Here is a 26,138-nt window from a genome sequence, read left to right on the forward strand (position 1 = left end):
TCTATAGGATGAAGCAGGGCTTTAGATTCCCTAAAGAACATAAAGATAACACAAATTGGCATCCTGTCCTCAGGAACTTAGTCAGTGAGGGACATAAGCCCTCTCTAAAAATAATAGTACAATTGTTTTGTGGCATAAGAAAAAGGAAAATATGTTTACTGATGTCTTATGTGTCAGGCAATGTGCTCTGTCACCTTGTACATGATGTCTCCTCAAATCCTCACAACAACCCTGTGAGGTAGATTTTACTAGAAGTGGGCAAAAATCATCTTTAACTGAAGAAGAAACATTATTAGGGAATATGGGTGCAAAGTCACTCAGTTTGCACAGCATGCGAATACGAAGAAAAGTGGATCACTAAATGCAGAAAGGTAAATTGGAGACCAGGATGTAAGGGATGTAAGGTCCTTTTGATGCCCAAAGAGAGTTTGGGCTTTGTTCCCTGGGAAAGGCACGAAGTGTTTTGAAAGAAGTCAAGAGTGATCAAGAGTGCTTTAGAGAGTGGCTGCGGGAAGCCTGTAAAGACCAGACAGGCATGTGATGTGACCTTGATGAGTCAGGTGAACCTCTCTTGGTATCTGCATCTAAATAAACTAAGTGTGGGATGTGTCCTCACGTCTGCACAGGCTTGGGGATGCAGGAACAAAAAGTCAGCCTGTTCCCTGTTATTTGGGAGGATAGAACTGAAAAAGGGTAAATGGTGGACAAGCAAGGCTTTAGACGTATAAAGAAAAAATGGCTTGAAGTCAGAGACCTTGGTTTCAATTCCAGTTCTGAGTATTCTGGAGCAATTTACTTACATAACCTTGCTGAGTCTTTGATTCCTTATGTTAAAAGGGGGATAATAACACTCACCTTAATGAGTGGTTATGAGGATTAAATGAGACACAAGGCTGAGGTCTTTGGAGGAGAAAGTCAGAAAGGCAGTATCTGCTTACTAGGAGAAAGATCTTGAGTGGTGGGCTGCTCTCTGAGTTTGTATGCTCCTGGTGAATCCAAGCAGGGCTTACAAGGAGGCTACTTGTCGAGAATGCTATAGAAGGGCTCCTTGCATCCAATAGGGGGTTGTATCAGATGACCTTTGGGGGCTATTTCAAGTTCTATTTTTGTTACTCTCTGCAGGTTTTCTCCTGCTTTCAAAATGTTCCTCTCCCCACCCACACCCCATAGTGTTAGCATCTGGCACCACTCATAGGTACTAAAGGTAAGGCTAACCATAGGAATAACTAGGCAGAAAATAGATATCTAGACCTACAGAGCTAATTAGTGTTGAAACCACAAGAGTTGTAAATGGATTTTCCATTAAGTCGGCTAGAATCCAGGATAGTGGGTAAACTCTGGGTGTCTGCTCACCAGGAAACCTATTTTGCTTCTGCTACATTGTTCCAATCCTTTGGGGCTTCTCAAAGCATATATATATATATATATATATATATTATATACATAATATACACACACACACACACACACACACACACTCTTTAAAAAAAAAAATGAAGCCTTATGCTGAAGCCGCAACATAGAACAGAGAGAAGCTCTAACTCCCATTAAGGGGGAGCGGGGGCGGGGGGAGGAAGCAGGCTGAAATCTTGCCCACTGGTTCCTTCTCACCCACTCTGGAACCCCTGGTTTGAACACTACTGTTCCAGCCCCTGCCTGTTTTCAGCTCTCCTCTTGTCTCTTTTGTTTTCTAGACTCTGAGGCCAGCTGTTATCATTCCAGCTGCAAAGGGGATGGGAGGCAACTTCCTGTTATTCTATCCTGCCATCCCTATGGGGGTGGGACAGTCCCTCCCCCATCTGCTGCTGGTTGTAGAATGTGAGCCTGGATACAGCCTTCCTATGACTGGGGCTGGATGAATGACTGACTGGTAGCCATCCGGCCACTGTTCCAAGGCATTTGGGGAGCAAAGCAGGCAACAGGCACTACTGACAATTGTGTCCCTGACTGAGGGAGGGAAGGATGAGTGGCTAAGAGGCAGGTTAAGTGGTTTGTGCAGAAAATGAGTTAAGGATTGTTGCATGGATGATGAAAGAGTGGGAAAAGGGAAGGATCTGGCCAATGTATGAGAGAGAGGGTGTGCAGCTGTGTGTTATGGTGAGATTATTTGGGTTCTGGGTGCATTCAGGAATGGAGGGGGGTCAGGGGTGATATGATGATCCATTTTTCTGTAGTCCTATATTTTTAGTGAATTGGGTATAAGGAATACAAAGAGGATTGAGCATGGAGCTTGCTTAATCCTGTGCGAAGATAAGGAAATATATAAAACTGGATGTATTTAACCATATGTTTGTACCTCTGGGCAATCTCTGTAACCCTTACAATTACCTTTGGTGTATTATCAGCCCCATTTTATAAAGGAGGTGATCGAGGTTTCTGATGTGGAAAGTTTTAGTGACTTGCCAGTTATACAGCAATTAAGTGCTAGAACTGGGCAATGGACCCCAAGCCCTTTTTCGGAGGACTAGGTCTTAGTTAGGCTTTGAGAGAAGGGCAAGACTTAACACACTGAAGAGCGGGGATTCCAGAGAGGCCAGAAGGTGGAGTCAAGCAGGGATCTGTGACAGACCAGTTTGACTATCGCAGAGGGTTTCCCGGGAGTGAAGTAGGAGATTAAGGTGGGAAAGATAAATAGAGACCAGGTTAGGGAGGGTTTTAAGTGGCTAGCTAAGAATTGTAGGGAAAGGGGACCTAATTTAGAGGGGAAGATGTCGATGGCAAAAGCAAAGTGTTTTATTTTTATTTTTTTTAAAGATTTTATTTATTTATTTGAGGCAGAATGAGAGAGAGAGAGCACATGAGAGGGGGGAGGGTCAGAGGGAGAAGCAGACTCCCCGCCGAGCAGGGAGCCCGATGCGGGACTCGATCCCGGGACTCCAGGATCATGACCTGAGCCGAAGGCAATCGCTTAACCAACTGAGCCACCCAGGCGCCCAAAAGCAAAGTGTTTTAGAAAACTCATTTGGTGGTGATGCATAGAAAGACTTAGAGCTGGGGAAAAATGAAATGAGAAATAAGTTAGGACGTTGGCATAGCATAGGTCTGACACACAGCATAATGGTGATAATAGAAAGTAGATCTGTGAGAGCAGAGGCCTGGGTCTATGGATTTTTTTCAGCATTATAGTATTTGAGTGTTCATTGTGAGCAATCGCCACTGTAAAGAGAAACAATGGTTGGGGGGGCGGGGGTCAAATGGATCTTGGTTTCAACCCCGTTTCTGGATGTTCTGGAGTAATTTACTTACATTATCTGGCTGAGCCTTTGATTCCTTATGTTAAAGTGGGGCTAGTAACACTTTATGGGATGGTTGTGAGGATCAAGTGAGACACAGTGTTTGACTCTGTGCATCTGTCTATAATTTTTGGCAGACTGGTGAAATGTAGGAGATGTTGTCATCAAACAAACAATACAAACCAAAAGAATGCCAATACTTAATTCATTGTACTTCCAGAAGATAATGGATAATATGCTATCTATAGCTCATATAAATAGAGCCACGGTTCACCATTCAGTTCTGTCTTGTATCAGGTATTAGGCAAACTGAAAGAACCGTCTCCTGAGAATCATTCTGTTCTGTTAGCCAAGGGGATTATACAGCATGATATCCGTCAGGGGTAAATGTTAGTTAATTCTTAATTGATAGCTCAGCCACTGCAATTGGCTCCATTCAACAGTAACCATTCTCATGTGGCTTGTTGAACTCAATTGTGAGATTCTCCCCCCGCCCCCCCCCCCCCGCTTTCAGGGGCGCAAGGAAAGCAACAGCCTTAAGGTACTTAAAAAGGTAAATAGTAATTTTTCTTACTTCGGAGATTCAATTTTATTTGCCCGGAAGCTCGTGGGGTGTGATTTTCACCGCTCAAAGCAAAAACAGCACATGGCTGATAACGCCACCAGTTAACAATTCAGAGCTGGGTCGCGGTTTCTAGGATTCTCTTCCCAACCTTTCCGGAGCTTTTGAAGTTCTAAATTCCCCATCTAAAGAAACACCCAGCCGCCCCAAGATAAAAGGGTAGAAGAGCGAGCTGGCGGTTTCCTTTATTTGCATGACTTAAAAGCTAGCCATTTTCTGCTCCACGCGCCGCCGGACTCGTACTTGCCCGTGACACAGAGGCAATTGTTTTTCCTTAGAAAGGGGGCCGGGGTGGGTTAGTTTCGTTTCCGATCTGGGATGTAGTAAATGCGCCAAGAGAAGTTCAAAACACGACCCGCAAGGCTCTTCCCCATACCATCACCTCCATTTCTTAGAGATAGCAGGAAAGGCAGCATTTTTTCCTTTTTCTACCACCACCACCACCCACTCCCAGCCCTGGTCTCGCTCGGCGAGGAATGTATAAAATTAGTTGACTCCTCTGAGTGACGGCCCCCGGACCCAATCAGCGGGCGCCCGGGCGCGGCCGACCCCACCCCCTTGCGAACTCTCTTTGGCTAATTCCCGCAGGGAGGGAGGAGAGAAGGCGAGTGGGAGGTGGGAGGGGGAGGTACCTGGAACTGGGAGTGATGTCAGCTCCCAGCTCGGTGCCTGCTCGGATTCCTGACATGGTGCAGGGCTGAGAGGGTGGGGAAGGCGGGAGCCGGACGGGAAAGGGCTCGGGCTGGGAGCCTGCGGCGGGGCAGCCTTGCCGGGGCTTTGAACTCGGACGGAAGGTGAACCAGAACTTTTGGAAGTAGTGCCGGCGGCTCTCCACCCCCCAGGTAAGGGCGTTTGGCTGCTCTCGGAGACCAGAGGGAAGTTGCACCGTTGTGTGGTTGCAGCTGGGTGTTGCAGCTGCTCCTCCTTTTCCCCGGCTCTATTTCCTTTCCAACTCACTCCTGTTTCCCAGGGGGAAACGTCCCAGGGGGAACGGGAACTTTTTTTTGGGGGGGGTAGGGCTTAACTCCTGGGGCTCCCAACTAGCTTATATGTGAAAAGTACCTCCAGGAAGGACAGGTAAGGTATTGTCTGTGTCCTTAGACCCCCACACCCTGGTCTCCCAGTAATACTTGAGAACCCCAATTAGAGAACTGTGTGTGTGTTGGGGGGCGGTATTTAAAGATGTCGCAAGTTTCGACTCAAAATTTATGCCCTTTGAGAGAGAACGAAAGGTTTGTATTTTTAGTTTCCCTGTGGCCTGTTACATGTTGATTTAAATGAAAGAATATCATTGTTATTCTTAATATTCTTATATATTAACGTAAAAAATCCTTTTATATGGTCCAGTCAGGATGTGAGAAATTCATCTGGGGTGTATTAATTATGAGCTGTGGGAAAAAATCGTCTCTTGGGGGCACACTTCTAAAACTCCAACTCCTTTTCACTCTGACATTTTAACAGAATCCCTTTCATTGCCAACTTTGTGATCTGGAGAGGTTAGGAAAGCTGCTGAGAATCCTCAGATCTGTTCCCTGTGGCTGCTTGAGGAAAGGATGAGGACTGGTAGTTGGGTTTTCCGGGATTATTTTTGGAGAAGAGAGTTTTCACAGGGAAATGGGGTGGAAGGCGTGGCATACGAACTCTTAATTATAGGAACATGGCTTTTTCAACATGTGGGACCAAAACAATCCTTCCTTTCAACAAGAAGTGCAAAGAGCAATAGAAGAAGAACTTGATTTAGTGTCCAAGTTTGGAAGTTAGGAAAAAGCAATTGGCTGTTGGGAGGAAAAGATATTTTGAGAAGTGGAGGTGTAGAATTCTGGTTTTTGTTTATTTCCTGTTTGAAACCCTTTTTCCTGTTTGGAGATCTTGTGTGCCCAGGTCACTAATTGGTGGTGATTGACTTTCTTGGGAAAAGAATTAACTCCATAAACTGATTCAGAACCCTCACTTATCAGTGCTTGAGGCTCTTTCTTTTGGAGAAGGAAAAAAAAAACAAAAAACACATGAGCTGAGACTTGGGAGTCAAGTTTCCCTTTTCATTCACCACTGTTCCTCAGCAGTGAAGATCCTTCTGTTGCCAGGTCAGGTGTGAACTTCATTGTGAGGCAAAAGCTGCGTCCCAGGTGCCTTGAATGAAAGGGCATTTCCAGGAGGTGAGGAAAGAAAGAAAAGCCACATTACATCTTATAAACCCCATGGAGGGAAATAGGGAACACAGGACTTCGTAGATGGGGTTCTCCGTCTTTCTAGCTGATGACAATCAGATTTCAGAGCTAGAAAGAAGTGTTTTGTTTTGCTGTTGTTTATAAAACACCTGGGTCTGTATTATTCTTCTTGAAAAAATTAGTACAGAGTGGATAAGGAGCAGGCTTTTTGCAAAGGGAAGGTGCGTTTTACTGAAAAGGTCAGAACATTTTAATTTTGGTTTGTGTTTTGGTGCTAAGAAATAACAATTGCTTACTGGCTCTGAAATAGTGGTGAATGGGTCTTTTCTATTTATGTTCTGTGGGAAGTATGTAAAACATACTGTATTTTCCAGTGTACTTTTTCAGTGGGAAAGAGAAGGTAATGTGGAATTCCTGTGTGCTAAAGTGAGCTCACTGGAGCCTTGGTTGATAGAGTGTTCAAACTGCAGTTTGTAATAACCAGTCAAGTAAAGAGCATCTTTATGACGTTGTCCTGATGTGCCAAATTCCAATTTATGCTTTCTTTCCGGGAAACTAGTCCTGGCTTAGGGACTTGAATATGCCAGTGTTTTAAATTTCATTCACAGTTTGAGTAATAACACTTATTTTATGTACTTAGTTTTGACCAATTTATTTCTCTTTCCCTGTGTTTATAAGGCAGGTAGGGCATAATAAAACAAAGTACTTTTAAAGGACAAAATTTGAAAGATATTTGAGTTATTGAGATGTGTAGGATCAGGTTTTAGTTAAATTCTCTTTAACCAACAACTATCCTACTTCCGATAGCTACTTTAAAAAAATAGGATAATCTGGCCTTTGTGGGCAGATAGATGTTGACTTGAAATGCAGGGAACAGTGTAGTTCCAGATCAATAGTACCTAATTTCAAGGACATCATAGACATTTTTTGGAAACAAGTTCAGTGAGGGAGAGCTTAACTGTTTAGTCTTTTTGTCACTCACTGTACCAGCATGAGATAAATCAGAACAAGGTCACTTTTTCCCTGTTACTGACTAGCTGACTCCTTGTTAAACATGTGCCTTTCATATTCAGGAACTATTTGTATTTTTATAGTTAATTTCAATTATGTTGGTAATTTGTTACATTAAAATTAACTTTTTGAGTTTTAAATCTTCCATTTAAAAATGTTTGCCTGGGTGGCTTAGTTGGTTGAGGGTTTGACTCTTGGTTTCGGTTCACGTCATAGTCTCGGGGTCCTGGGATCGAGCCCTGCATTGGGCTCCCCACTCAGTGGGGAGTCTGCTTGGTATTCTCTCTCTCCCTCTACCCCCCCTCCACCTGTGCTCGCTCGCTCTCTCAAAAAAGGTTCCCAAATCCCAAACAGCACATTGTTCAAACTCTTAACTGAAAGAAGACCTCATTCATCTGATTCTGTCTTTTCAAAGATACTATTACATGTTTCTGACCTGATTTGAATTATCTTTTCAAAACAGTGAGTGAAATAATGACTATTCATTCACATTTGGGTGTGTGTCTTGATTCTTTATTAAAGAAATACTGCTTCAAAGTGGAGACCCAGCCAAGAGATAATGATGGCCTTTTTATTCCCAGAGATTTCCCTAGAAAGCCATATTAGTTCTGAAATTAAGAAAAAGTCACAGTTGAGCAGCCAATCGTGAAATATTTCAGGGAGCTGAAAATTATTATTTTTTACCCATGGTTGAACAGATGGGTATAAGTATGAGATGCAAAGCTGTTAAGATCAGTGACACTGGGTGTTGTTTGGGGATAAATGGAACAAAGTGTCTGTCTTCTGTTCCCTTCAACTAAAGGTTGATAATTTCACAGTTAAATCAGTCATCAAACTGTCCAAAAACTGCTCTGGGCTTGTGCGGTTGCTTCATCTGTGGTGTATTCCATTTTTTCCTCAAACTCCTCACCGTGCATGTCAGAACCTTTTTCCTAGTCAAAAAGCCGACAGCTTTTGTCACATACATTACAGCCACAAAGACTGATGTTTTATTAATTGGAGGTAATGGCTTAAAAAACTAAACTGAACCAACCCACCCTACAAAAAATACAAAGACTCTTCTATTTCTTTTACGCTGTTTATTTTAAATCTAGTCATTATTGATGCCAGTTTGGCGTAAGTGGACAATGTTTCAAAAGGCCAAGTCATGACTTTTGCTGCAATATTTTTTTCCATTTTGAAGGATCTAAAATGCCAGACAACTAGATTTTAGATTAAAAAAATGGGCTCTCCCAGGAGTTTCAAGTTTGCACCCTTGTTAAGCACTTTTGTTGGGGAGGGGAGGGTCTGAGTGAAATGTGTAGTGGTGTATACCCGTTAAAGAGCTTCTATTTCTGAAATGTGGCTTTGGACCCTGAGTGTGGTCCTGGTGGGTGTGGTGTCACAATTTGTGACTGGACTTGGGTTTTGTGTCTCCCTAGAACTTGCTGTGACTCACATTTTGACTGGCCCCCATGCAAATCCGTGTTTTCGTTGGCAAGCATAAATGAGTTCAGAATAGAAAGATCATTTGGTGGTTTCTGTCCAGCGGTGTACATAACAATATCCATGACTGAAGGAATTGTACCAACTCGAATTGTAGTTGATATCAGTCATTCTGGCAAATGCTCATGGCTTGACTATGAATCCTGGAGGAAGAAGATCAAGTACTGTAACGTCTGGGGCTAGCTGTAGATTTTATGGACACCCCCTGAACTTCAGAGGAAGGCTAGGTGTTTTCACATCCCTTTTAATTTAGGGAAATCAAGCATTTGACATAAAAACAGATGCAAATTCAAGAGAGCAGGTGGACTGATTCCTAGTGTGTGTGTGTGTGTGTGTGTGTGTGTGTGTGTTAACAAGGGCAAACAATTTTACCTGGTAGGAGAGAGTAAAGATGCTGTTTTCATTGGCAAGCCCATTCATAAAGGAGTGGCCAAATTCTTTAGGCAGGCAAGGGAGTTCTTGGGAAGAAGTACGAGGCCCACTGGGAAGTGTATTCATTCTTTCATGCTATGCACGTAATACTCTACCATATCACTAAATATGCCTACGTTCTCTTGTATCTCTGTATGTAGGATCTAGCTCACGGAATCTAGTCCTTTTTTGCTGGCTGTTTGTCACCTTTCTCTCTACGGTCCTTGCACAAATGTCATCTTGCCACCATAGAGTTTTATGAGGTTTTTGTGAGGACAGTTTATGGAGTTTATTTGGGAGAAAGTGAAAACAAGGCTAGAACTCGATGGCCTACTTAATATTCTAACTTGTTAGTGTGGCTACAGTGGTTGCATAAGTCATGTTTCTGCAACCATTATCTGTGTCTAAAGATGCTGCTGCTTATAACAACACATAGTAGAGAGTTTTATTTTGTTTGAACCAGAATTTGGACACTCTCCACTACTGATGAATGATAGAAGAGTCCAGTGAGCCTGTAGGGTCTCATCTATATTAACTGGGAAGTGAGTGAGTGGGAGGAAGGGGAACAGTGGAGGACTCTGAGGGAACACTCCCGTTGAACCTGTGAGTTGGCCAGAATAATTTGTGTGAAGTCACCTGGCTCTCAGTGTTTTTCCTCTGGATCAGCTGCTATGGATGCGTTCACATTCTTCCAGCCCCCCCCCCCCCCCCCCATCAGTTTGTGACTTTGCACAACGAGAAAGTTTCTAAATAGGGAGTTAAGGTTCTTTCATTGCTTTTTTTTTCCTCCCCAGAGTACCTTGATTCTCTAGGGTGACTTGTGCTCTACATCACTGTCTGGGGCAGACCCAGCTAGATGCCAACCAGAATCCATCCCACCCATATCTTCCCTACAGCTAACCCCATTTTGTTTAATTTACACCATGGCTGGTTTAAAACAAAAACAAAAAACTTAATTTTTCCAGAATCCCCTGCAGGGTGTCTAAGTGCTATAGTCTTGGCCAGTGAGATGGAAGTAGGTGGGTTGGGCTCCCTCCCCACTTTCAAAAGCTCTTATAAGGGGATGGCCTCTCTGAGCTCACCTTTTGCCCTTTGTACTTTTTTCTCCTTGGAACATGAAGGCTGTTTTCTTTCTTTCTTTTTTTTCTTTTTTTTAAAGATTTTATTCCTTTATTTGAGAGAGAAAGACAGAGCATGAGCAGGGGGGAAGAGGCGGAGGGAGAGGGAGAAGCAGACTCCCCACTGAGCAAGGAGCCCGACATGGGGCTCTATCCCAGGATCGTGGGATCATGACCTGAGCCGAAGGCAGACGCTTAACTGACTGAGCCACCCAGGCGCCCCTGAAAGCTGTTTTCTAACTGGAGAAGCCATCTTGTGACCAAAGACAAGAAGCTTAAGGGTTAAGCAAGCTGAGAAGCTGATGGCATTTTGGAACTCCTATACCAGACCTTGTCTGCCCATTTCTTGACTTTCTGGGAGAGAAAGAAAATCTCTATTTGGTTAGACCACAGGAGTTGGGTCTGTTACTTGTAGCCAGATGTAATCCTGAGTCTAAATTTTAAAAAGTCATAGTTCATCTTTTCTGTAAGAATTGAAAGGCGGTATTCTGTACAACAAAAGAGTAGTCAGTCTGGAGCCACGCAGACCCTCGGCTTGAATCCTGGCTTCGTTATTTATTTTATTTTATTTTTAAAGATTTTACTTATTTATTTGACAGAGAGAGACACAGCGAGAGAGGGAACACAAGCAGGGGGAGCGGGAGAGGGAGAAGCAGGCTTCCCGCAGAGCAGGGAGCCTGATGCGGGGCTCGATCCCAGGACCCTGGGATCATGACCTGAGCCGAAGGCAGACGCTTAACGACTGAGCCACCCAGGCGCCTCAGTTACCCTGGTTTCGTTATTTATTATAGTCTAGTATTGGCACATAATCTAACTTCTCCGCGTCTTGGTGTTCCCATCTTTAAAATGGTGGTGATGATATTTGTTTCATAGAATTTTTAGAAATAATTTCAAAATAATTAGAAATTATTAATAGAAATAATAACGGCACATTAGGCACAGAGATTTTCAACAAATGGTGGCAACTACTCCTGAGGGAGAGTGTAACGGGGAGCCTGTAGAGGAAGAGGCAAGTAGTTCAACTTCTGGTAGGTTCTCAGTAAACAGACTGAAGGACTGAATGGTAGAGTAGCTTTACAGCTGCAACCGCTCACCTGCGTGTACTCGCCATTGGGCCAGTGCGCATCTCTTAGCCTCAGCCTCACCTACAAACACCAGAATACTTGGAGCTCTTTTGTCTTTCAACTTTGGTTGAAAAAGCAAAGGATGTCCTTATGAAAAATTTATTAACTATAGCCTGGGGAGGAAGGGTGTGGACTGTAGAGTCAGAGGAATGTAGATTAGAATCCCTTGTCCTTACTGGCTGTGTGCTTTTGTTTTCTGTGAAATGGGAATGGTTGGTTATGAGGACTCAGTACGATAATGTATGTGTTTAAGGAATGTTTGGCCTTGGTATGAGGTCCTCTTGAAGATGTAAGAACAAAACATGGCCTTTACCCTTGAGAATATTCACATATGGGAGATGGGGGCAGAAAGGAGATGGCTCTCCTTACACAAAACCATAATAAAAAACAGATTTAGACTTCTGTTTAGCTGTTAAAATGGTTGGGAAAAAAACCATGTTGATTTATACATATGTCTGTTATATATTAAGAAAAACTGCCAAGCAGTTATGTATAGTTTATACTTGTTAATGCATGAAAAACGATTAAATGGGGTGATTTATGGGAGGTAGATTAACATGGCAGGGAAGATGAAAGGGGGTTTAATTTTTTTAAAAAGCGTATTAATGTTTATTTTACAACATTCATGCATTAGTTCTGAAATATAAAAAGAATTAAAGTTCAAAAAATCGATTTGTTGGGTCTTTGGGAGGTAGGTGTGGGAAGATCGGATGAGCTAGATGAGTCACTCCAAGGAAGGGTTGGGTTTGGTGGGATCCCTGGAGGAGGTGGGATTTGAATGGGTCTGGAAGGAGTAGGAGATTTTGAGGCAGCGGGGGGAGATGAGCATGCTGGGCTTTTGTGGGAAATGTAGAAGGTAGTGAGATTAATTTTAGAGAAAGATAAGATACAGAGATCAATATTAAGAGAAGGAGGATGTAATGGAGCCAGCCCTTAGATGGTTTTTAAGAGAGTGACAAGATTATGCTTTAACATGCGATTTTTTTTTTTTAAAGGTGGGGAGAATTATGAGAATTATGTTATAAAGATGACTTCGGGAATAGTATGTTGGATGTTATTGGAATATAAGTGATGAGGGGTGGGGAGAGGGGCAAAACATCTTTAATCAAGAAAGGCATCAGGGTACATGGATGGCTCAGTCAGTTAAGCATCCGACTCTTGATTTTGGCTCAGGTCATGATCTCAGGACTCTGAGATTGAGCCCCGTGTTGGGCTGTGTGCTCAGTGCAGAGTCTGCTTGGGATTCTCTCCCTCTCCCTCTGCCCCTCCCCCCTACTCAAGTTGTGCGTGCGCGCTCTCTCAAATAAAATAAATAAATAAAATCTTAAGAAAAATGGCACACAAGTGAAAGTTGAATTTTATTGGGAAATAGGAAGGATTAAGAATTGAACACCCGGAGTTTGAGATTCCATCATGACCCACAATAACTTACCTTTGTCTTCATTCCATTATATAAATGGGTAAAATAATAGTATCTGTCTTATTAGGTTTTTAGAATAAAGTAATAGCTAATGCTTAGACAGCACTTGGCACGTACCAAGCACTATTCTAAGCACCTTACATATTTTAACTTAGATTTAATCCCTACATCAGCCCTAAGAAAAGGTATTGTTATTATTCCTATACTACAGAGGAGGAATCTGAGGCACCGAGAGGCTAGATGAATTTCCCTAGATTGTGCATGTTGGACTCAGTATTTTTTAAAATTTAAATTCAATTATTTTTTTAATTTAAATTCAGTTAATTAACATATAATGTATTAGTTTCAGAGCTAGAGGTCAGTGATTCATCAGTCTTATATAGTACCCAGTGCTCATTACATCATGTGACCTCCTTAATGCCCATCACCCAATTACCGCATCCCTCTACCCACCTCCCCTCCAACAACCCTCAGTTTGTTTCCTGTGATTAAGGGTCTCATGGTTTGTCTTCCTCTCTGATTTTGTCTTGTTTTATTTTTTCCTCTCTTCCCCTATGCTCCTCTGTTTTGTTTCTTAAATTCCAGATATGAGTGAGATCATATGATAATTGTCTTTCTCTGATTGACTTATTTCGCTTAGCATAATACTCTCTAGTTCTGTCCACATTGTTGTAAATGACAAGGTTTCATTCTTTTTGTTGGCTGAGTAGTATTCCATTGTGTGTGTGTGTATACACACACACACACGTGTATATATATATATGTATATATATACACACCACATCTTCTTCTTCCATTCATCTGTGGATGGACATCTGGGCTCTTTCCATAGTTTGGCTATTGTGGACATTGCTGCTATAAACATTGGGGTCTAGTTGCCCCTTTGGATCACTGCATTTGTATGTTTGGGGTAAATACCCAGTAGTGCAATTGCTCAGTCACAGGGTGGCTCTGTTTTCAATTTTTTGAGGAACCTCCATACTGTTTTCCACAGCGGCTGCACCAGTTTGCATTCCCAACAACAGTGTAAGAGGGTTCCCCTTCCTCTGCTTCTTCGCCAACATCTGTTGTTCCTGACTTGTTAATTTTATCCATGTTGACTGGTGTGAGGTGGTATCTCGTGGTTTTGATTTGTATTTCCCTGATGCTGAGTGATGTTGAGCATTTTTTCATGTGCCCGTTGGCCATTGGTATGTGTTCTTTTTTTTTTTTTTTTAAATTTTATTTACGGTATGTGTTCTTTAGAGAAATGTCTGTTCATGTCTTCTGCCTATTTCTTGCCTGGATTTTTTCATTCTTTGGGTGTTGAGTTCGATAAGTTCTTTATAGATTTTGGATATAGTCCTTTATTTGATAAGACATTTGCAAATATCTTCTCCCATTCTGTCAGTTGTCTTGGCTTCGTCTACTGTTTCCTTTGCTGTGCAAACGTTTTTTATCTTGATGAAGTCCCAGTAGTTCATTTTTGCCTTTGGAAACATGTCTAGCAAGAAGTGGCTGCAGCCAAGGTCACAGAGGTTGCTGCCTGTGTTCTCTAGCATTTTGATGGATTCCTGTCTCACATTTAAGTCTTTCATCCATTTTGAGTCTATTTTTGTGTGTGGTGTAAGAAAATGGTCCAGTTTCATTCTTCTGCATGTGGCTGACCAATTTTCCTAGTACCATTTATTGAAGAGACTTTTTTCCATTGGTTATTTCCTGTTTTGTCAGAGATTAGTTGACCATAGAGTTGAGGGTCCATTTCTGAGTTCTCTATTCTGTTCATTGATCTATGTGCCTGTTTTTGTGCCAGTACCACACTGTCTTGATGATTACAGCTTTGTAACAGAGTTTAAAGTCTGGAATTGTGATGCCACCAGCTTTGCTTTTCTTTTTCAGCATTCCTCTGGCTATTTGGGGTCTTTTCTGGTTCCATACAAATTTTAGGTTTGTTTGTTCCAGCTCTGTGAAAAAAAGTTGATGGTATTTTGGTAGGGATTGCATTGAATGTATAGATTGCTCTAGGTAGCGTAGACATTTTAACAATATTCTAATCCATGAGCATGGAATGTTTTTCCATTTCTTTGTGTCTTCCTCAATTTCTTTCATAAATGTTCTATAGTTTTCAGATTACAGACCCTTTTACCTCTTTGGTTAGGTTTATTTCTAGGTATCTTATGGTTTTTGGTGCAATTGTAAATGGGATTGACTACTTAGTTTCTCTTTTGTCTCATTGTTGCTGTATAGAAATGTAACTGACTTCTGTGCATTGATTTTTTTATATCCTGCTGAATTCCTGTATCAGTTCTAGCAATTTTGGGGTGGAGTTTTTTAGGTTTTCTACAGAGAATATCATGTCATCTGTGAAGAGTGAGAGTTTGACTTCTTCCTTGCCAATTTGGATGCCTTTTATTTCTTTTTGTTTGATTGCTGCGGTTAGGACTTCTAGTACTATGTTGAATAGCAGTGGGTGATAGTGGACATCCCTGCCATGTTCCTGACCTTAGGAGAAAAGCTCTCAGTTTTTTCTCATTGAGGATGATATTCACTGTGGGTTTTTTGTATATGGCTTTTATGATATTGAGGTATGTTTCCTCTATCCCTACACTGCAGAATTTTTATCCAGAAAGGATGTTGTAATTTGTCACATGCTCTTTCTGCATCTGTGGAGAGGATCATATGGTTCTTGTCCTTTCTTTTATCAATATGATGTATCACACTAATTGATTTGTGGATGTTGAACCACCCTTGCAGCCCAGGAGTAAATCCCACTTGGTCGTGGTGAATAATCCCTTTAATGTACTGTTGGATCCTATTAGCTAGTATCTTGGTGAGCATTTTTGCATCCCTGTTCATCAGGGATATTGGTCTGTAATTGTCCTTTTTGGTGGGGTCTTTGGTTTTGGGATCAAAGTAACGCTAGCCTCATAAAAACAGTTTGGAAGTCTTCCTTCCATTTCTCTTTTTTGAAACAAGTTTCAGAAGAATAGGTATTCTTTTTAAAACGTCTGGTAGAATTCTGCTGGGAAGCCATCAAGGCCTGAACTCTTGTTTGTTGTGAGATTTTTTGCTTACTGCCTCAATTTCCTTGCTGGTTATAGGTCTGTTCAGGTTTTCTATTTCTTCCTATTTCAGTTTTGATAGTTTATATGTCTCTAGGAATGCATCCATTTCTTCCAGATTTCCTGATTTGTTGGCATATAGTTGCTCATAATATGTACTTGTATTTCTTTGGTGTTGGTTTCCATCTCTCTTTTTTCATTCATGATTTTATTCCGGTCCTTACTCTTTTCTTTTTTGATAAGTCTGGCTAGGGGGTTATCGATCTTATTCTTTCAAAGAACCAGCTCCTAGTTTCGTTGACTTGTTCTACTGCTCTTTTGGTTTCTATTTCATTGATTTCTACTCTAATCTTTATTATTTCTCTTCTGCTGGATTTAGGGTTTATTTACTGTTCTTTCTCCAGCTCCTTTAGGTGTAAGGTTAGGTTGTATATTTGAGGTCTTTCTCGTTTCATGAGAAAGGCTTGTATTACTATATACTTCTTTCTTGGGACTGCCTTTGCTGCATCCCAAAGGTTTTGAACAGTTGTGTTTTCATTTTCATTTATTTCCATGAATTTTAAAAATTCTTCAATTTCCTGGTTGACCCATTCATTCTTTAGTAGGATGCTCTTTAGCCCCCAAGTATTTGAGTTCTTTCCAAATTTCCTCTTGTGACTGAGTTCCAGTTTCAAAGCATTGTGATCCAAAAATATGCAGGGAATGATCCCAATCTTTTGGTACCGGTTGAAACCTGATCGGTGATCCAGTATGTGATCTATTCTGGAGAACGTTTCATGTGCACTGAAGAAGAATGTGCATTCTGTTGCTTTAGGATGGAATGCTCTGACTATATCTGTGAAGTCCATGTAGTTCAGTGTGTCTTTCATAGCCCTTGTTTCCCTGTTGATCTTCTGCTTAGATGATCTGTCCATTTCAATGAGTGGGGTGTTAAAAGTCCCCCACTATTATTGTATTATTCCTTCCTCATCTCTTATTACAGTCTTTGATATAAAATCTAATTTGTCTGATAAAAGGATTGCTACCCCAACTTTCTTTTGATGTCCATTAGCATGATAATTTTCCACCCCCTCACTTTCAATCTGGAGGTGACTTTTGGTCTAAAATGAGTCTCTAGGAGACAGCATATCCATGGGTCTTGCTTTTTTTTAATCCAATCTGATTCCCTGTGTGTTTTGATTGGAGCATTTAGTGTATTTATATTCAGAGTAACTATTGAAAGATATGAATTTAGTGCCATTGTATTACATGTAAAGTCACTGTTTCTGTATAATGTCTCTCTTCCTTTCTGGTCTATGTTACTTTGGGGCTCTCTCTTCGATTAAAGGATCCCTTTTATTATTTCTTGCAGGGCTGGTTTCGTGGTCACAAATTCTTTCAGTTTTTGCTTGTCCTGGAAGCTTTTTATCACTTCTATTTTGAATGATATCCTAGCTGGATAAAGTGTTCTTGGCTGCATAGTTTGCTCATTTAGCACCCTGAATATATCATGCCAAGTCGTTTTTGGCCTGCCAGGTCTTGGTGGATAGGTCTGCTGCCCGTCTAATGTTTTTACCCTTGTAGGTTATAGACCTTTTGTCCTGAGCTGCTTTCAAGATTTTCTCTTTGTCTCTGAGATTTGCAAGTTTCACTATTATATGTCAGGGTGTTGGGACCTATTTTTACTGATTTTTGGGGGGTTCTGTGTGCCTCCTGGACTTCAGTGCCTGTTTCTTTCCCCAGATTAGGGAAGTTCTCAGCTATAATTTGCTCCAGTATACCTTCTCCCCCCCACCTTTCCTCTTCTTCTGGGATCCCAGTTATTCTAATATTGTTTCACTTTATGGTATCAGTTATCTCTTGAATTCTCCCTTCATGATCCAGTAGTTGTTTATCTCTTTTTCTCAGCTTCTTTATTCTCCATCATTTTGTCTTCTATATCTAATTCAATCTTCTGCCTCATTATCCTAGCAGTTAGAGCCTCCGTTTTTTATTGCATCTCATTAATAGCCTTTTAAATTTTGACTTGATTAGATTTTAGTTCTTTTATTTCTCCAGAAAGGGATTCTTTAGTGTCTTCTATGCTTTTTTCAAGCCCAGCTAGTATGTTTATAATCATTACTCTGAACTGTAGTTCCAACATCTTACTTATATCCATACTGATTAGGTCCCTGGCAGTCCATACTGCCTCTTGTTCCCTCTTTTTTTTTGATGTTTTTCTGTCTTGTCATTCTTGCAGAAAGTGGTCGCTTTTCTATTTGTAGAGTTGCAACTTTTCTTAGCGGTCCTGTTGAGTTCACAGGTGTTTAGAATAATTTGATAGCTATCTAGCTGAATTCCTGGGACCAGATGAAACTAGGGTCTCCTATTCCTCTGCCATCTTGGAGTGTCGTCTGTTGGAGTCAATATTTAAATGCAGGTAGGTACAGTCTCTAGGGTCAGTATCTTCAACCACTTCCTATTACTGCCTCTGGCTTACTTCTGTATTTGGCATGTTAAAAGCTATTAAGATCTATCTGTTAGTTGATTTTATCCACATGAAGATGTTAAGAATTTGAGATTTGGGGGCACCTGGGTGGCTCAGGTAGTGATCCCGGGGTCTTGGGATCAAGTCCCACATTGGGCTCCCTGCTCAGCCGGGGAGTCTGCTTCTCCCTCTCCTTCTGCTGCTCCCTCTGCTTGTGCTTTCTCTCACTCTCCCACTCTCTCTGCCACTCTCTGTCAAATAAATAAATAAAATCTTTAAAAAAAAATTTGGAGTTTATGTTTAGAGTTTAGGCAAAATCCTAGTTTGATGAATGATTTCCATGGAGCTTTTATATAACGAGTAAGATAGATGAACTCACTAAAGAAGATGTCAAATAAAAAGAGAAGCAAGTATAGAGCCTTCAGGGAACTCTTTTTTTTTTTTACACATTACATATATTTATTAACATTCTTATAATCAAATATTTTTAAAAGACTAGAAAATATGGGGCAAGGAGACATGACAGAACATGGCATTCTGAAGATTATTTGAATCTAATGTTGATCAGTTATTTGTAGGCCATGAAAGTGTTTAATATCAAGAAAAGATGTCCTGGGGCGCCTAGGTGGCTCAGTCGTTAAGCGTCTGCCTTCGGCTCCGGTCATGATCCCGGGGTCCTGGGATCGAGCCCCATGTCAGGCTCCCTCCTCCGCGGAAAGTCTGCTTTTCCCTCTCCCACTCCCCCTGCTTGTGTTCCCTCTCTTGCTGTGTCTCTCTCTGTCAAATAAATAAATAAAAATCTTAAAAAAAAAAAGATGTCCTGTTATGGATAAGTAATAAGTACAGCTTATCTTTCATTTGATTTACTTCTGGAAATCTTAGAGAAATGCCCATAATCTGCAGAAACACAGCAAACCATAAGATACTTTAGAAACTAAAAAAGCAAAATTGAAAATTTAGTTATTTTCTGTTATGCTGTGTACAATATATCAAATATTCCCAGTTTTAGTTTTATTAAATTTTTTATTGAAAGTTGACATACAACGTTATATTATTTTCAGGGGCACGCCGTAGCAATTCTGTCCATTCTGCGGTGCTCACCACAATAGGTGTAGTTACCATCTGTCACCAAACAGTGTTATTCCAATATTGTTGACCACATTCCTTTTGCTGTGATTCTAATCTCTGTGACTTATTTTACCCCTGGAGGTTTGTATCTCTTAATCCCCTCCACCTCTTTTGAAGAAGATGCAGAATAAAAAGAGAAACAAATATACAACCTTCAGGGAACTCTTGACATTTAGACCTGATGAGGCTAAAGAAACTTATTAAAGGAGGAAGAGCGGGAGCGACCAGAGAAGGGGAAGATGGTGGTAGCAAAGGGGGAGAGGCAGACCAACACACATGGACTGTGCTCGCCGTCCAGCGCAACAGACCCGTTAGAAGGATGGGTCTGAGAAACTACCCCTGGTCCAGCCGCCAGGTCATTCATGAACTTGGAGAGCGCAGTCTATGCAATTCAGAGTGCAAAAAACTGAGGATTGCAAGGGAGGAATGCACCGCAGGTGGCCCTGTAGCCCAGCCTTTCAAGGACTCAACCCAGGAGAAGCATGCTGCGATAGATTGGTGTGAAGCAGGCACAGGTGTGCGGGGGGGGGTGATGTGAAAGCAGCATGAACAATCAGGTGGAGAGTGGCCCATTAGCCCGAACTCCGTAAGAGCCCTTCTTCAGATGGGCTAGAAGAAAGGATGGGGAAATAGAAACAGATGTGATCGGAAGGGTTAAGAGTTGAGTAAGTTCACCGCAGGCAGTCTGCATTTTTTCAGTCGAATAGGAGGCAGTGAAAGGAAATTCACAGACAAGCCACTCAGGCTCCTGAGAGGCTGGCTGTCAGGATTATTGGTGCAGAGGAAAAATTTGAAAGAATGACAGAAGTCTCTCATCTAAACAATACAAATTGACACATTTGCCGGGATGTGTCTCCAGGCAGGAAATTAATTTATTGAAGTGGAAAGTGGTGGTACAAAACAGAAGAGGAGAATGAAATGAGACAAAGGAAAACTTGACTGTATTTGAAGGAGGCCTTTTTAGACAGCCAGACTTAGTGGTTCACAGAACCACTTCCCAGGGGAAACCTGAGCACTCTGAGTGGTGAGAAACGGTTTGAGTTTGGTTAAAACTGCACCGCCAAAGCTCGGGGGAAGCACTCTGTAAAAAAAGGGAGATGTCCAGCAGGGAGGTTTCTGCCTTAGATGCTACTCTGGGTAAGGTCTTGTGCAGTCTTCAGTTTAACTGTCTCTAGAGCCATCTTTAGTTGGAAAGACATCGGCTTGCGCTATTTCAGCAGATGTGTTGTAACGATGTGAGAGGCCTGGGGGAAAAGGACTAAAGTGATTCAGTAATTAAGAGCATGGAACTAAAAAATCAGCACCCCCATCAGTCCATCGGTGGGTCTTTTGGGGGGTTGCTTTGAAAGACATCAGGAGGAACTTATCCAGGTGTGTGTAGTATTTTATTTTATTTTTTTTAGAGATTTTATGATTTGAGAGAGACTGTGCATGAGCAATGGTGGGCGGGGGTGGGGGACTAGAGGGGCAGAGGGAGAGGTAAGAGAGAATCCCAACCAGGCCCCACACCCAGTGTGGAGCCTGTCACAGGGCTTGGTCTCACTACACAGAGCTCAGGAGCTGAGCTGAAACCAAGAATTGGACCCTCAACCGACTGTGCGACCCAGGTGCCCCGTGTGTAGCATTTTAGAGAGACATGATGTTCTTGACTTCAGTGGTTCTCAGTGGGCTGGCCACAGAACTTGTAGAGCCCTGTGTAAAAAGAAAATGTGTGGCTCCCTTGTTCAAAAAGCAGGAAAAAAGCAATGTTAAAGGTACTAACATAAAAAGTTTCTCCTTCTATATTCTCTCCCTTGACTTGTCCTCATGTCTGCTATTCATATCGTTCTAAGTGAAGAGAAATTAAAAATTTAAGTAACTAGCATGATTTGTACTGTTTATATACTGTGCGAGACCAGTGTTAAATGCGAACATAAGAGCATTTGACACATCTGCAGAATTACTGAAATCACACACTTCGTATTTTGTAATTTGTATGTGCATATGTGTATTGTTCTTACCAGAACGTGAAAACACTGACCAAAACTAACTACTTTTATTCAGTTCTTGATACCTGCATTCTCTTAGTCTTTGTCTTACAGAAGGAAGGGCTGGCTCAAAGGACGGACTGAAAAGAAAAGAAAAAGAACCATGGGTTGCCCTGTCTTTCCTTTTCCTCCTGTGCCATTATTGTCACTGTCCATGGTCAGCTAATACAGGGAAGTAATAGGAGGAAGAGTGTATGATAAGATTCCTTGGTTGGTGGTGTTTCTTAGAAAGACATTGCTTTGTTTCTACGTATGCAAAGCGAGTTGTGGTTCCTTTCCATGGAAAGCATGGCTTCTGGGAGCTGTCAGCACCCAACCACCTGCTCAGTTGTCTTTGTAACACACTTACCTTGAACTAATCTTCCTGGACTCCCATGCATCATGAATCCACAGAAATTCTGTGCTCTTGGGTCATGGCAAACACTGTAAGAATGGTGGCCACACATACTAAACAGGATTTCCTCTGCTCACACGCATGCTCCATTTCCCCATTAGACCTCACTTACAAACCACAAGTTCAGAGTTAAATTAAGAATCTCAGAGTGATGACAGCACAGCATTAAACCAAGCATGGAGCATTTCTGAGCATGGGGTTCTGTGTGATGACACAGGTCACAAGTCCTTGAAGATTGCCCTGTTCTCAGAGGTCAAAGAGCACACTTTTAAGCCTGTTTCCCTCTGGTCCTAAAGACTCCCCTTCATTATCAAAGTTGGCAATGGGTCAGGTTTGTGTCTGGCATCCCAGGGACCCTCTCCTGGCCATCAGCACTGTTATTTTTGCCTTTCATACATTTTTTGAATCACTCTCTATTATCTCTGCCATTGCCTTGGTTCACATCCCTGTCAGCTCTTATGTAGATCCTGTGGTGTCTACGTGGGGTGTCTCTCCCGATCAAATGAGGGCCCCCAAATGTGGGGTGATGATTGGGTCAAAGCCAGTGGTGCAAGAATTCACCTGAGGCAGAACAAAGGAGATAGAAGTTTATTGAATATACTGCAGGGGGTTGGGGCGGCCAGGACAGTAGAGGAGAGAGACTGTCAGCAATGAGGCAGTGGGTGGAGGCTGTTTTTAAAGTGGGGAGATGAGGAGGTATGGTGCTGTATGGAATTCTCCCATTTTTGGCAACTGTGCCTAATTGTAAGTAGCCCATTGGTCAGTTAGGGCTGATGGATACATATATATTTTTAAAGATTGATTTATTTATTAGAGAGTTTGAGAGAGTGAGTGGGGCAGGGTGGGGGGCGGCTGGGGACGGGAGCAGAGGGAGAGAATCCCCAAGCCGACTCCTCGCTGAGCGCAGAGCCCGACGTGGGGCCGGATCTCAGGACCCGTGAGTCAGGCGCTTAACCGACCGAGTCACCCGGGTGCCCCAGGCCAATGGGTGTTTTGAGGTGGGTCACCTGAGGGCCTGTTTGTATTCAACCAGCGGGGGCGCTGTGGGCCCTTTCTATATTCCATTGCTCAAGCCTGTTGCCTAAAAGCAGTCCCTACACACCCTGCAGTTAGCTTCTTCCCTGTATTCTACGACACATTGCCAGACAAATCTTCCAAATATATTGGGTATGAGGCTACTCTGCCTGCCCCCAAAAGCTTTACTTGACCTCCTGTGGGCTATGGCTAACGGTGGGGTTTTTATACTGGTGGTCCTGGGATGGAGACTGCAGGGCGATAGGTTTGGCTTGACCTACACAGTATTTAAAGAAATTTAAGCCAATACTTAAAGTTTGGGAGATTTCACCTAATTGAAATCCAGATTTTAAAAACAGGAAATCTGGCTACTCTGGGCTCTTGTTTCCTTGTGTTGGGCTGATGCCCGTAGAGAACAGGAGGACCTGTGGACTTGGGAAAGAAGACATTTGGATTTACTTTTAGGGCAGATTGACTCATTGTTCTGGCAAAATCATCACTTTCACTTATGTAAATTTAAAGCAAGCATCTGCCTGTTGTCCTCAGGGAATGCTGATCTTTCAGTCTGAGAAGTTAAGTTCTCCACCTTCATAATGGAATGTATCCTTCGTAGCAGCCCTTGGTTACTTTTTTAGGAGACATATTTCTCAGGTCTCACCTGGTCAGCGTCATCACAGGTCACCTGGAGGTCACCTTGTGACCTCATCTGGTCTTGACCTTTTTTCCCACGCTTGTCTTCCCCTGCCCTGCTGGGCTGGGACCGCGGCTCTGCCCCTCTGGAGTGCTTTAAGTCAATCCCGCCTTTTCTCCCACTCCTGTTGGCTCTTCTCTTTGTTTGAACCATTCCTTCTCTTTCCTCCAGGCCCACTTGAAGCAGTTCAGGAAACCTTTGCTGAGAGCCTCTGTCAGAGCTCAGCGTGCAAACTGTGCTGGAGGCAGGTAATGAAATTTTTGGATTTTGAGATGCTCAAGTACCAAGTAGGTGGTGAGTTCAGGGTGTTCTTGAAGGTTCATTCCAGCCTGATGATTTTGAGATGTTCTAGTCTGTGCAGTGCCAGTGCCTATATATTGCCAGGCATTTGGTATCTAGCTCTTTTTTTTGAAATCGTATTTCGTGAAAGGAACTTGATTCGCACCCTCTCAGTGCACATTATAAGGGCAACACTAGCATCAGTCTCCATTTTACAGATGAGGAAACCGTTTTCTTCAAAACTGGCACTCCAGATAGCTTTCCACACCTGTGTCTTATTTCTTCAGATAGATTGTGTACTTGTCAAAGGCCACGACTGTGTTTTTGCCAGACTCTGTTATCGGTCATCATCCGTAAATGTTTACGTGCTGAGAGAAATGGTTTACTCGACCAGTGTGCGCCAAGGCCGACTTGACGAGGCTCCATGGGGGTGGGTGCAAAGGAGACTCAAGTCGAAAAGATGGGTGTGTCTCATAAGTTATACTGGAAGATAGGCCTCCTACCTGTGCACAGATACAGTACCGAGTTCTGGATCTCGAGCTCTGAAGTTAGATGGGCCTCGCTCTGTCTGTCTCCTCCTTTGTAAAATGCGGGTAAGGAGAGCATGTAATTTGCAGCAGTGGTTTTCAGCTGGGGTGATTTTTGCCCTGTGGGAGTCATTTGGCGATGTCAGGAAATCTTTATGTTACAACTGGGGATGGAGGGAGGACCGGCATTTAGTGAGTAGAGTCCAGGGATGCCGCTGAACGCCCTGCAGTGCAGGGGACAGAACAAGAAATTACAAAGAATTACACTGACAGGAGTGCTGAAGTTGAGAAACCCTGCCTCGTTGGTTTGTGAAGATGAAGGCAGTTAATGGATGCCATCTCAAAAGATTGTAAAATCAGCTTTTAGGGGGGTGACCCCCAAAAGGCTCAATTTCCGTGGCATCTGTGATTCTTGCTAAGGAAAACCCTTTATGATAAGGATTTTGCACTCTCCTGTTTAGAGGACTCACTGGAGAGACTGTTTGTGTTACATTGTGTACTAACATTAGCTGGCTGGATTTATGGGAGCTGTAAAAACAATTGTTAATTTTTAGGGTGTTCCTGGTAAACTTCCTGCTTGCTTAACCGGTTTGTTCTGTGGAGATAATTTTGGTGTGTGGGTTTAAATCCTCTGATGGAAAATGTTTTGGTTAATGAATTTCCAAAATATATTTTGACAAGTGGGAGATGAAAAGTTTTTTGTTTTCACATCAAGACACTTCATGTTTTTCTAGCCCTAGATTTAAAACAAAGCCTCTCTCCCCTCAGTTTACTGCCTTACCTGCCAGCTGCACCCATTTGGGTATTTGTGGGAGTGGTTTGGAGAGCTGTTGGATTTCCATCTATTCTTTGTTGGGTTTGCAGGGGAGATTGTTATTTAAATTTTTTTGTAATTATAAAAGTAATATGCACTTTATAGACGATTTTAGTAGTATAGAAAAACCATAAAGATGTAGTAAAAAAAAAAGTTATCAATAATCCTACCACACAAAGGTACAACTACGTTGCTGTGTTTCTGTCCATTTTTAAAATTTATACATTGTTTCCATATTTGAAATACTCTGAGTCTATGATTTGTTTCCCCCTTTTTATTTTACTTATTATTTTATTTGTCTTTCCCCACACTACAAAAATAACTACTATTTCTAAGGACTGTAAAATATTCCATCTAGGGATGTTTCATGATTAATCCGATTGCGGAGCCTGTTTTCAGTATTTGATGAACATCTTATGCCGTCAGCATTTTCTTTCAGATCATTTTTATTTTTATCATAGATGACCAGAAGTAGAACAAAAGGATGGGCATGCGTATGGATATCTTGATTGATATTGCTAATGGTTGCCAAAAACGTGTATACTGATTTTTGCCACCAGCAGCAGAGTGATAGTCTCATTTTAATAATATTTGACAATTTTCTAGGGGAAAAGATATTTCACTTTTCTTTTTTGTTTATTTGATATTAATGAGATCAAATATGTTTATATGACTGTTGACTGCATTTCCCGTTTAACAAACTGTTCATGAACTTTGCCCATTTATTTATTATTGGGGATTCATATTTTTCTCATTTGTCATAGACTATGTTATTAACCCTTATTAACCTTCTCTCACATATTTTGACCTAGTTTTTTTTTTCCTCTAATTTTCTATTCGGTTTGTCTTTCAATTTTGTTTTTAGTCGTATAGAAGTATAAAATTTTTATGTAGTCAGATCTTGATTTTTCTTCTTCATGGTCTTCAACCTTGCTTTGTGTTTACTGAAATGAACCCTTTTCTGTTCTGGAGGTCACTATACTGAATTGTCAATGTTTAAAATTCTGCCCCCACTCTGCACCACGATATAGTTTCCCAATGAGGATAAATGGGCCTCGAGTGCCTGATTGAATCTGGGCACCCACTTTGTACCATGAAAAAACCTCCCCATTTGTGTGTGTGTGGTGGGGGTGTGTGTGGGCGGGCATGAGCGAGTAGGGAAAGTTGATGAGAAAGGGTGGGGCT

The 26,138-nt window shown here is 42.0% G+C and overlaps 1 protein-coding gene across 6 annotated transcripts in view; it reads left to right on the forward strand.

The window, feature by feature from the left end:
• The first annotated feature begins 4,503 nt into the window (after positions 1–4,503).
• PPFIBP1 (PPFIB scaffold protein 1) overlaps positions 4,504–26,138 on the forward strand; it is a 172,501-nt gene continuing 150,866 nt past the window's right edge. For 4 of the 6 annotated variants that reach the window (XM_088025987.1, XM_088025990.1, XM_028113296.2 and 1 more), the window contains exon 1: positions 4,504–4,697. The gene's annotated coding sequence lies outside the window, so the exon portion shown is untranslated. Of the gene's footprint in view, positions 4,698–23,497; positions 23,582–26,138 lie in introns of those variants that run through there. The other 2 variants (XM_088025988.1, XM_088025989.1) reach the window with 2 other exon arrangements.

This window comes from Eumetopias jubatus, unplaced genomic scaffold (assembly GCF_037043125.1).
Source record: "Eumetopias jubatus isolate StellerSeaLion01/CBP00866 unplaced genomic scaffold, mEumJub1_p1.0 scaffold_8, whole genome shotgun sequence".
Classification (NCBI taxonomy): Eukaryota; Metazoa; Chordata; class Mammalia; order Carnivora; family Otariidae; genus Eumetopias; species Eumetopias jubatus.